This window comes from Pelobates fuscus, chromosome 8 (genome assembly GCF_036172605.1).
Source record: "Pelobates fuscus isolate aPelFus1 chromosome 8, aPelFus1.pri, whole genome shotgun sequence".
Classification (NCBI taxonomy): Eukaryota; Metazoa; Chordata; class Amphibia; order Anura; family Pelobatidae; genus Pelobates; species Pelobates fuscus.
This window is the reverse complement of record NC_086324.1, coordinates 76503296-76516704: the sequence shown is the minus strand read 5'-3', so window position 1 is coordinate 76516704 and position 13409 is coordinate 76503296. Positions and strand designations below refer to the sequence as shown.

The 13409-nt window shown below is 39.5% G+C and overlaps 1 protein-coding gene across 1 annotated transcript in view; it reads right to left on the bottom strand.

Annotated features, from left to right (window-relative positions):
* The window catches only part of ZDBF2 (zinc finger DBF-type containing 2), a 74925-nt gene that overhangs the window by 36795 nt on the left and 24721 nt on the right, over positions 1–13409 (bottom strand). Inside the window, exon 2 of the mRNA XM_063428752.1 lies at positions 7123–7246. The gene's annotated coding sequence lies outside the window, so the exon portion shown is untranslated. The remainder of the gene's footprint in view (positions 1–7122; positions 7247–13409) is intronic.

Genomic DNA, 13409 nt, shown 5'->3' with positions numbered 1-13409 from the left:
CTCCCTCTATTTTTGTATATATACAAGGGTTATCCCCTACTGAGTCCTGCAGACACACTCTAGTTCCCCCTGTTGGGAACCAAGCACTTCGGTGCCCTTTTGTTTCTATGTTTATCTTATATTAGAGGTTTTAGTACCCTTAGAGTGTGCAATCATATTTACTTGATTATTGCAGTGGCGAGTCATCATGACTAATTTTCTTTCCCAACTTAAAGAGTCCAACCAGTGGTGTACGGATATAGATTCGGTGTTCTCTGACAAAGATGTGACCTATCTACCTGAGCAAGATAACATTAATGCCAAATTTAGAACCCTATCAAACCTCTGCAAACAGCAGATTAGGCTAGGTTGGGAGGTGACCTCACTACAAAAATATTTAAGCAAATCAATGATCCCAAGAGGATTGAGGATCCAGACCACCCCCAACTTAGAACTAGACGACCCAGCCCTCTTGAAGGAATGGGAAGAGGCAGCAAACACTTGCTCGAATAAATTCATGGATATACTGCTCAGGTTTGAGTCTGAGAGGTTGAAAACAGTGAATGAAAAAGTAAACCTAGCAGTGGAGGGGACACAGGGCTGTAAAGACGATCCCTCCTTCACTGTCCAGGAACAAAGATTACAACAAAACCTGAATAAATACCAAAATAATGTGAAAAGCCGCAAACACGGCAAGTTTATCAGGGACAATGATGACTATAAAAAGGGAAGGGTGTACAGACGTTTTAAAAAAACAACAAGAGCAGACTCTGACCAATATATGACATCAGACTATGAGACATCTGACACCGATAGCGAACAGCTGACTAATCCAACAGGGAATATGAATCCGCAGTCCAAAAAAGGCATCCTAAAGAAAGGGGTGGCTTTTTTAGGACAGCCCCCCCGGGAGGGGGAAGTTCAAACCCAAAGACAGACTCGCTACAGAGGAAGGGCACGCAAACGCTATTAGAAGATAATATGAGAGTAGTCAACCTGTCAGAGTTCACCCTAACCCCCATACAAGTTAAAGTACTGATGAGGGTACTATCTTTTGTCCCAACCCCTCCATTCAATCACTTTGAATGGATCAAAGATATTAACTTGTTTGGGAGGAAACTAGCCCTCCATAAATTCTTCAAACTCAAAGATGATAAAAGAGCGAAAGAACTAGGGTTTAATTGTAGGGAATATCAATGCCTACAGGAATTAGTGTCCCTGCTAGAAGACAATGATACCACCTCCACAGCACCATACACTGACTTGTGCCAGAGAAGTAAGTTCACGCCCAACTTCAGGGAGTTTAAGAACATTGATACATTCATTGAATCCACCACAAGTATGATCAAAACAATTAATACAGACATGCTGACAGCACAACCAAGAGGAAATCTCTCTGGTAGAGAATGGAAAGCCTTATGCAAACTCAAGGACAATGACAAAATCATAATCAAGCCTGCAGACAAAGGCGGTAACATTGTCCTCCTAAACAGACAACACTATATAGAAATGGTTGAAACTATCTTACATGACGACAAGACCTATGGGCCATTAACTACAGACCCATCTGTGAGATACCAGAGGGATTATAAAACCCTGCTGGATCAAGCCTTTGATAACGGTATACTGTCAAAGGACGAATACGGGGGTATCTACATCAAAAACCCGACAATTTCCACGTTTTATTGCCTGCCAAAAATTCATAAGCAACAACAAACCTTGACAGCAAGACCGATTGTCTCAGGGATAAACAGCTGTACTTGCAAAGGCAGCATCTATGTGGACAGAATTTTACGTCCTTTTGTAGAAAACCTGCCTTCGTACCTAAAAGACACTAAGGACACATTAAAATGCCTAACATCCGTCACAGTGCCCAGGGGCGCAACCTTATGCAGTCTTGACGTGGAGGCCCTATACTCCTCCATCCCACATACGAGTGGATTGGATCACATTGGATACTTTCTGAAGAAAAGGGGTGTTGAACACAATACGCACACTACCTTTGTGCTAGACCTACTGAGATTTATCCTCACACATAATTTTTTCATCTTCCAAAGTAAATATTACCATCAGGTGCAAGGGAATGCGATGGGGACATCCTGTGCCCCATCATACGCCAACCTGCACCTTGGATGGTGGGAGAGTGAAAGGGTCTTCACAGAGCACAACACCGACTTTACCGATTGTATCTTTTTATGGAAAAGGTACATAGACAACATCCTCATCATTTGGACAAGTACTCAATCACACTTTGAGACTTTTGTTGAGACACTCAACAGGAATAATCTGAATCTCCGATTCACTATGGAGATTGGAGACCAGGCACTCAATTTTTTAGACTGCACATTCAGGATAACCAAGGACCTGGGGATTGAAACCACCCTATATCGTAAGCCCACCTCTACCAATAGCATGCTACGATGGGAGAGCCACCACCCTACTCCACTCAAAAGAGGGATCCCGGTGGGCCAGTATCTCCGACTAAGGAGGAACTGCTCGTCTATTGAGGACTTCAAACTAAAAGCAACTGAACTGAGATTCAGATTCAAACAAAGAGGCTATCCAAATCGCTGCCTAAAGCATGCCTACCAGCGAGCACTTAATAGTACTCGCGAAGATCTGCTCATGGATGAGCCCAAGCAGGACCCAAAGAAACTAATCAGATGTGTAGCAAACTATGATGCTGGATGGAATGAGGTAAAGAAAGTGATGGGCCGTTTTTGGCCTCTTTTGACACAAGATCCACATCTGAAGGACACCATCTCCACTAAGGTGTCTATCACAGCGAGAAGAGGTAAAAACATAAAAGAAATGCTTGTACCCAGTTACCTCTCTACCCCTAAAAAAACGAACACCACCTGGATGACTATACACGGCACGTACCAATGTGGGAAATGTGTTGCATGTACATATGTAGCCAAAGGGTCAAAAACCCTTACTAACCACAACAACTCTGTAGAGATTCCCATAAAACAGTTTTTCAACTGCAATACCCAGGGAATGGTTTACTTACTCATGTGTAAGTGTGGCATGAAATATGTGGGCTAAACTATACGCCCATTTAAGCGACGCATCATGGAACATGTCCACTCTGTAACATCTAACAGAGACACGTCAGTTGCCAGACACATTAGAACCAACCACATGGACACCCCTAAATGTATTAAATTTGCGGGAATAGAAAAAATCCAATTGGGCAAAAGGGGTGGAGATTTAGATCAAACCCTTAAAAGAAGGGAATGCTATTGGATTTACAAATTTGACACACTAGCCCCCAAAGGCCTCAATGAAGGCTTCACCTTCACCCCGTTTATTGAATGATGATTATCCCCACTGTGTATATATGTATATAGATTTGTGTTGTTCAGTCTTTACTTAGGTCTTTTTGTTAACAGATATTTCTTTCTGTACATGTGAAGTGTGATTTACCGGGTGCCTATGTGCCAGCATAACAAGTGACCGCTCATTACCTATTCCCCCCTCATTACCCCCCCCCCCCCTTTTCCTGTTTGGCTCCATTAGGAGAATAAGTGATTGCCTATTTTTACAAATAGGATCTTCCCTACCCTGCATGAAATAGGGGATCTATGTTTGCATCCCACCTTCCGTCAGGAAGAGTTTTGCAAATACCGTCTACAGTGTTCAGTAGTACTCAGTGCAACTACAAAAACAGTGCTTCCCACTTCACATGCCCATGATGAATATGGGAGCCGTATTTCTTTTTCTTTTTGTTGCACGATCCCTGTCATGCACCAGCAAGGGTTAATTCAATCCTGCACTCCCAAATCCCAATACAGGACTCATCGGTACATGTAAGTTGATATGCTTTAAGTCTCCGTTGATTATTGGTTCTTTAACCTATGATACCGTGTATTAGGGGCTTTTAGTCAGAACTTGTATGTGGTATAAGTGGTTAGCCGTAAAAGCAGTTTTACATATGGGGGAGGAGTTCTCCTTCAGTCAGCCGATGACTGACACCCTCCCTACGTCCGCAGACCCGCCCTACTTACACCCACGTGGGCGGATACACGGACGAATGGCATACTATACAGATGTTTGGCGCGAAGAGGCAAGACACGCCCAGCGCCGTGATTGGTTACTTGCACTGCCAGTCCGGGTATTTAAACCCAGCGAGGCACAGGAGCCGGTTCACCTTTGACAAAGGCGCTCTAACAGCGCCGAAACGGACGTTAGATCGTTACTCTTTCTTTCTTTTATTTCACCAGCACGGACTGATGTGATCACTGGGTGATGGTAGTGGGTCTAGGTCTCGCCTAACCGACGTTAGAGCTATCCACAATTAGTATTTCAGAAGTGAACAGTGTAGAAATCTTTTTTCCTCCACAGCGGACTCACTACAGCTCCTGTATCAGTAGGGGCAAGCACTGCAGCAAGCTACTCTAGTCAGCCTTCGATAGGATTTGGGCTGTTAAAAGTGGAGTAATCTTTTTTCTCCTTCAGCAGGTTGTTTAGAGCCCGCACTGGAATAGGGGCAACTACTGCAACCACTAACTCTGCCTTACCTTTGGGCTGAAACACTGTATCTCTTGCATGTCAAGCGGCAACTCTGTATCCCCTTAGGTATACAGAGATACTTTGTTTCCTATTAGAGGATACTTGGGATCTAGTTTTCTTTTTTAAAAAAGGTTTCTCTACATTCTGATGCTAAGGGACACAGTTAGCAGTTATCTACTTGTGCCTCTCAGGCTAACAAGCCTTTAGTGCACAATTTAACGCAAGCAGCTGTAGTGTCCCTTTTACAGCACCAGTTTCACTGTATATAACTACTATATTGTACAGACCCACCCCAGTGTGTGTATTATGGTGGTGGTACATTAAGTTTTATTTGTTCATTTACTTTTCATTTGGGATCATATTTTCAATGATACCCACGATTAAATTATTTTAGACCATTATTTAAAGCAGTACAACAGCTGCAGAACTCCCTTTCTTGGCGCTCCCGAAGCTTTGAAAGCTAGGGAATACGCCTACTCCCTCTATTTTTGTATATATACAAGGGTTATCCCCTACTGAGTCCTGCAGACACACTCTAGTTCCCCCTGTTGGGAACCAAGCACTTCGGTGCCCTTTTGTTTCTAATTTTGTATTTTGTCACACTTAAATATACACTTAGTGTTGCTAACAATTACTACACCTACATATCTATGTTTCTATTTTTCTCATTTTATCCAGATTACATATACTAGTATATACAGAATTATGCCCAGACATTTATCTAAACAGTAATTATCTGTATGAAATATCTCCATGCCCCCCCTGTATGTTTAAACACCTATACTGGCATAATATTTATTCTTTCTTTATGAGAAAATATCTATTTAACATGTTACTCTCATTTGTATATTACTGTGCCATTTTGTGGGCACTCACGGACTTTTTGCCCATATCCAAAATGGCGCCTGAAGAACTTCCTGTCCGCGTCATCACGACGAAACCGGAAGTGACGCAATCTACACACCGGAATCCATTTCCACAACTACAGAAGACTTAAAACCGAGAGGACCCCCTGCAGCAGACATGCACTTTTGAAAAAGCCAAGGCGAAACGTGAGGAAGAACCACGGACTCTTATATTTTTATTCTGACTGGTATTTTATATATTTGTTATTCACTTTTAAATATTTGTTAAAATAAAGTATATACATTTTTATATTACCCAGTCTATCTTTAGTCCTACTTCCTACCTCATCTTGCTGCTGCTACATTTGGGTCCAGTATATCCCTAGGTGGGGATTGTTCCACCTGAAGCTGTTTAAACTAGAGCAGGTCCATTGCTCTAGTCTATGTAAGTAGGTTCTCTTTTATTTGCGTTGTACATATACCTACTATCTATACCATTGGTTTTTTGTATTTTCTCATTCTATATACCACGAAAATTCACACCTACAAAGTTCACTTAGAAGACTGCACACCAAGAAATCCTCAGACGGGGATTATTCCGTCCAGGCCCTTGACATTGAGCTTATAAAGCTCTTCAAAGTGTGAGTGAGAATTATATATTCCTCCATCATCCACTATACCATCAAAATATATTGCACTATTATTGTATTCTGTTTTTTTTTCTTTTAATCTATACCAAAAGTAACTCCAATTACGTATGTAATATATATATATATATATATATATATATATATATATATTTTTGTATACCGCTAGCGCTGTTCACCTTTCTCTATATATTTGTCTTGTTTTGCACAAGGTTGAGGGAACACCTTGTTGGTGAACTGCAGCTTCATTTACAGATAGAGAGCACTTATTTCTGTAATTTTTATTCAATATTAAGAAATGCATTTTTTAGGTGTGCCCTCCACCTCCAAACTCCTATTTGTCTCTCGTTATACATGTTGCCCTGACCAGGCTCTTTAAGTTAAACAAGCCACCTCTCCACACAGGGCCCCAAGCAAACCGACTTGTGTTATATACATTGGAGGAAAGTCTCTTGGAGCAGTTTAAGGTAGAAGTAATGCAGTATGTATGTAAGTTGTGACAAAATTCCACGTTTTTGCTTGGGAGAGGTAATTGTATGATTCAAAAACTTTATCTTTATATTATGGGCCTAGAAAATACAGTAAATGCACAAAATCTCCTATTTTTAATATGGCCTGTCAATGGAAAACCCTGAATGTATAAACTAATTGGTATCATGGGGCACCAACACCAAAAATAGAGTGAATGCATATAGTCTCCAATTTCACAAACGGCCTGTCAATGAATAACCCTAAATGTATAAACTAGTTGGTATCACGGGGCGCCAGCATCAAGTTGTACTTGTCTGTGCAAACAAACTCCACAGCAAGTCAGGCCTGCAGTTTCCCTATACCATTCTCCAGTCAATGCAAGGGTGTCAGTGCTCTTAGATATCTGTTCCCAAGAAACTATGATTGCTCTGCCTCTATCAAATCACTGAACTATGATTGCCCCATCCATTTCCTGGTGTTTGGGTAATGCTTTTGCCACTGCAATTAATATTCATAATTATAAAAGTACCAGGATATTGATTGTTTATATAACAATCTATTAAGGTATCAGAAGCTTTTGTTGGTGTGTGTGAAGTAGTAAAATATTGCACATGGTCTTTAAGGGTCAAACTGTCATGTTATCCATGAGTTAAAGGAACACATACCTTGAATCACTTCTTAATGCTTCTTTTGGCAATGCTTCTTTTCGCTAAGCACTTCCTAGCTTTGGCAAGAGACGGGCATTCCAAGTCCTTCAGTGTCTATCATCTCTATGGGGCACCTTTGACACTGAAAAGAAAGAACAAGTGTTACCCACTTAAGTTTCCAAAGTCATGCCAGCAACCTTGATACTTAGCACATACATTATTAATGTTACAACTCACAGAAGAGAATATTTTCACTCTTGCCAGCCAACATTTATGAGGCACAAAAGTAAAGTGACATGCTCAAGGTCAGAGTGAACAGACGCTTGATATAATCCTACGGAAAGTCACATGTTCTTAAGTTTTTCATACAATCAAGATAAAAAACAGTTAATGAAAACAATCTGCAGGAACATCAGAGTAGAAACCTTTCTCTAGTTTTTATTAACGCACTCAACCAACAAAATATAATACTCCTTTAAGGACATTGCACAGCTTTTTATTCTAAAGAACATACTGCAGTTTGAAGATTATTATGTTTACGGAGCACTTCAAGCACCATTGCAAATTCTGCTCTTTCCATGAGTTACAGGGCAAGGAGATCCACTTTTTTATTTACAACTACTCTGTCTCACCCCTTTCTTAAGTAAATCAAAGAACAGTGTGACTTTCTTACTAAGCACTGATCATTACAGTCTCCACGTCATCTAACATGAGCCATAAACTGGTGCATATATCAATACATCTACAGCTTAATTCATGAAACCAATAATGAAATTATCAATAGGAGGGCGGAAACTGCAGAAAAAAATCCAGAAACCTGGTATTTAAATGTGTTCTTAATGCATTAGCTATAGAACTTCTACTCCAGCTTGTACCGGTCCATTAACAATTCTTACGTCAAGAAGCATTGAGAGAGATTCTTTTGAGAATAACAATATAGATACACAATATGTCATGAACATATTACTTATATTAGGCCGATTTCATTGTTTCAGGGTCGATTATAAGACTCATCAGATTGTATCCATTAAACAGCGAGCTGTGTTGAGCTAGCTAGGCTAGTTACTAAATTAAGGTGAAGGCTCAAGACAAAAAAAAAAACTGCCTGGAGTAGTTTCTTTTTTCTAAATTCTAATATTTTGTACTAGGTTTCGCAACTCTGTTGATCAAGCCCTTTTAATGTTAGCCTGCTTCCTATAAACATTTAACCCCTTAACACCGCAGCCAAATGTACAAGTTGTGAACAGAACAAAACTTAAACAAAACCTGGCATTTGCGCTATATGTCTGTCCAACCGTAATTCACCTCTTTCATATTAAATGCATCCCCCCTTATTATATATCATTTTATTCAGGGGAAACAGGGCTTTCATTTAACATCAAATATTTAGGTATTGAACATAATTTAATATAAAAAATATATTAAACAATGGGAGAAAAAAATAATTTTTTATTTTTTTTAGTTCTATGTGACATTTTAACTGTGGATGTCAAAATACTGTTTGCTTTTACTGCAATACAATACACATATTTGTATTCAGCGATGTCTCACGTGTAAAACAGTACCCCCTATGTACAGGTTTTATGGTGTTTTGGGAAGTTACAGGGTCAAATATAGCGTGTTACATTTGAAATTGAAATTTGCCAGATTGGTTACGTTGCCTTTGAGACTGTATAGTAGCCCAGGAATTAAATTTACACCCATAATGGCATACCATTTGCAATAGTAGACAACCCAAGGTATTGCAAATGGGGTATGTCCAGTCTTTTTTAGTAGCCATTTGGTCACAAACACTGGCCAAAGTTAGCGTTAGTATTTGTTTGTGTGTGAAAAATGCAAAAAACGCCAATTTTGGCCAGTGTTTGTGACTAAGTGGCTACTAAAAAAGTCTGGACAAACCCCATTTGCAATACCTTGGGTTGTCTACTATTGCAAATGGTATGCCATCATAGGGGTAATTTTCATTCTTGGGCTACCATAGGGTCACAAAGGCAACGTAAGCAATCTGGCGAATTTTAATGTGAAAAAAATGAAACACAAGCCTTATATTTGACGCTGTAACTTTTGAAAACACCATAAAACCTGTACATGTGGGGTACTGTTGTACTCGGGAGACTTCGCTCAACACAAATATTTGTATTTTAAAACAGTAAAAAGTATTGCAGCAATAATATCGCCCGTGTAAGTGCTGTTTGTGCGTGAAAAATGCAGAAAACGTCACTTTTACTGGCGATATCATTGTTGTAATACATTTTACTGTTTTGAAACACTAATATCTGTGTTCAGCAAAGTCTCCCGAGTAAAACAGTACCCTCCATGTACAGGTTTTATGGTGTCTTGGAAAGTTATAGGGTTAAATATAGTGCTAGCAAATTAAATTCCCTATACTTTCGGCATGGGTTGTCAGGCAGGTCCCGCTAATTGTAATTAATTAGGATACCTAATTATGTAAAATTATTACATAAATATATGTGTAGAATTAATATATGTATATATATACATATGTGTGTATATATACGTATATATATATATATAGATAATTTTTTAAAAATATTTCTATTTATATATAGGTATATATAGTGATATATACGTATATATTTATGTATATAGATATATATTATGATATATATATATTATTTTTGTTCTACGTGTATTTTGATATAAATATATATATATTATTATCACAATACAGTTAGAACGAAATAACACACATCTATATATTTTTTTATTATTTATTTTTAAATATTTTTTTAATTTTATTTTTTTACGTATTTACATATATATTTTTTTATATTATATATAAATATATATACATATAACAATAATTATATATATATTTAATCAGTATCAGTCTACGTGTAATTTGATAATATATATATATATATATTTATTAATATTTAAATACACGTCGTGTATGTGTAAATGTGTGTGTGTGTGTGTGTGTGTGTGTGTGTGTATGTGTATATATATATATATATATATATATATATATATACACACATAGATCATATATATATAATATATATAATCTAAGTATATTTTATTTGTAACTGTAATTTTTTTAATTTATTTTTTTAACTAATATTTTTTTTTTTTTTACAGGACAGGGGGCAAAGACAGTGTCAGCCAGTGATTTCACATCACTGGCTGACACACAGGATCAGTGATCACAGTGACTGCCTGTCACTGTGATCACCTCCTGCAGATTGGGTAATTGACCACAGGGGGGAGTGCCTGGGTGGTACAAGCACTCCCCGCTTCCAATCTGCAGGGGGATCATTGTGCCAGTTACATGTGTCAGCCAATAGGCTGACACATGTAACACTGATCGCAGTGACAGGCTGTCACTGCGATCAGAGTGCTTTGAGATCGCAGTGACAGCCTGTCACTGCGATCAGACTTAGCAGATCGCGGTCACTGACCCCAGGGGGACTGCCTGGGGGGCCAGGTAAGTCCCCCGACCGCGATCTGCACAAGGGGAGAGCTGCCGCCACGTGTGTCAGCCGATTTGAAATCGGCTGACACACGCTGAATACTGATCGCAGTGACAGCCTGTCACTGCGATCAGAGACTGCAGATCGCGGTCACCGGCCACAGGGGGGGTTGCCGGGGGGGCCAGGCATCCCCTCCGACCGCGATCTGCAGCGGGAGAATACCGCCGGCCACGTGGGCGGCAATAAAAGAGAGGACGTACTATTACGCCCGCCGGCGTTTAGAGACGGTTTCTGCGTGGCGTAATAGTACGTCCTCCGGACTTAAAGGGTTAAATATTAACAAAACAACTAGGGATCGAGCAATATTAATTTTTTTTAGAGCCGATACCGATAATCTGTGAACTTTCAGGCCAATAGCCGATAACTTTCCGCTATTCTGTACATTTACCATTTTGAAAAAATCCACTATTTCTACACAAATCTACTGTTAACTGAACATGTTTATTATTTTTTATTTTTTTACAAATCTTTTTTAAAAAGGTAAATGCACAAAATATACATGCCAGTCAGAATTTTGTATGTTTTCAAGAATATATCTGTGTGTAGTGGATGCAGTGAGAGTATTTGATTAGTGAATGCAGTGTGTGTTTGTGTAGTACATAGAAAAATCTACAGAGAAGAAAAGATAAAAACTCAGAGTAGTATAGCCAATATACATCAAAACGCTGATTAATAGGTTGCACTCACAGATGCAAATTGATAGCAGACATATCTCAATAATAGGGAGATGATCTGAGATCCTCAGCACGGAAGCATGGACATGTAGGAGAGAAATAAACCAGAAGGGATCCCTGTTACCTCAGCATAGTATAATGCTAATGCCTACCAAAACTCCTAGATCTAGTAAAGGAGTAAAAGTCCAAGTACTACCACCCACAACCCCAGTGCATTTTACTTTTATTCTTGTAATAATAAATAGTTTATACAACTTATAACAATATCCCTCGTATTTGGTGTCAACTGGAGGAGGATGGCTGTGGAAAATATTTGATGATATGCTTTTACACTACTATTAACTTGTAAGTGCAACATATATCATCTACACTTATTTCTGGTTTATTTCTCTCTTACATGTCCATGCTTCCGTGCTGAGGATCTCAGATCATCTCCCTATTATTGAGATATGTCTGCTATCAATTTGCGTCTGTGAGTGCAACCTATTAATCAGCGTTTTGATGTATATTGGCTATACTACTCTATGAGTTTTTATCTTTTCTTCTCTGTAGATATTTCTATGTACATTGTTTTGTGAGGACTGGGAGGAGTCCTGTTTTCTACAGTTTAGAACCTTTAGGTATTATTGTTACCTGTTTGTGTGCTGGTTTTGTATTTTTTACCGAGTGATTAGTGTGTGTTTTTTTCTATTGTGTTTGTGTAGTGGATGCAGTGGATGTATGTGTAGTGGATTCAGTGTGTGTGTTTGTGTAGTGTGTATATAATAAATGCAGAGTGCGTTTGTGTAGTCTGTATAGTGAATGCAGCAAGTGTTTGTGTAGTGTGTATATAATGAATTCAGATTGTGTGTGTTTGTGTATCGTGAATGCAGTGTGTGTGTAGTGTGCGTAAAGTGAATGTAGTGTGTGTGGTGTGCGTAAAGTGAATGCAGTGTGTGTATAGTGGATGCAGTGTTTGTGTAGTATGTGTGTATATAATGAATGCAGAGTGTGTGTGTAAATTGAATGCAGTGTCTGTATATAATGAATGCCGAGTGTGTGTATATGTTTGTGTAGTGTGTGTATAGTGAATGCACTGTGTGTGTAGGTATGTAATGTGTTTAAAATGGCATTTTTAATTTTATATTATTATTATATTTTTTTCTTTTTAGTCCCCCCCTTTCCCCCCTTGCTTCTTACTTGGCCAGGGAGCGGGGATATGGCATTCCCTGGTGGTCCGGTGGCGTGGACTGTGCAGCAAGCTCTTACTTACCTTCACAGCAGCTCCCCTGTCTAAATCTCGCGGTAAGAGCTTGCTGCGGGCCCTCCAGGACCGCTGGGCTTGTCATGGGCCTAGCGGACCTGGTCTGTTTTATCGGTATCGCTATAGGCCCATACCAATATTGCCAAAAATACTGAATATCGGCCAGACCGATACTCGGTCGATCCCTAAAACAAATCATACAATATGCCATGCTGAAGAATCCTTAAAGTTTCAGCAGTTGTTCTGAGATAGTGATTCCTATCACAATGTTTGGTTTGATAATTTCGTAATAATTTGTGATCTAAAAGAAATGTTAAGCTAATTTATCATAATTTTGTTGTACAGCAGCTCTTTGGAAGTTCAAGCCCAGACTATGTGCTTTAAAGGACCACTTCAGCTTAATGAAGTGGTCTGGGTGCCTGGTCCAGCTAGGTTTAACCCTTTTTTATATAAACATAGCAGTTTCAGAGAAACTGCTATGTTTATATTTGGGTTAAGCCAGCCTCCAGTGGCTCAGTGAGAAGACGCCAGCGTCCATAGGAAAGCATTGTAAATGTTTCCTATGAGACTGGCTGAATGCGCGCGGCTCCTGCCGTGCATGCGCATTCAGCCGAGGAGGCGAAGAGCAGGAGGAGAGTGTGGCGAAACCGACCTCGCCACGTGTCCTTGGAGGGGGCTGATTGCCCGCCTCTTGCCTTTGGACTATGGACCAGACTTTATGGGAGTGTGATACCCCAGATAGCCATACCATGGAGCCTATTCATATAATGAAAGACTATGGGAAAGACTTTAGCTCCATGGCAATTGTACTGTGTGAGTAGGATCTGCGCGCTATTCGGTAGTTTTGTGCATGCAGATCCCAGCTATCTGGGGATAGGTGAAATGTCTGTGTGT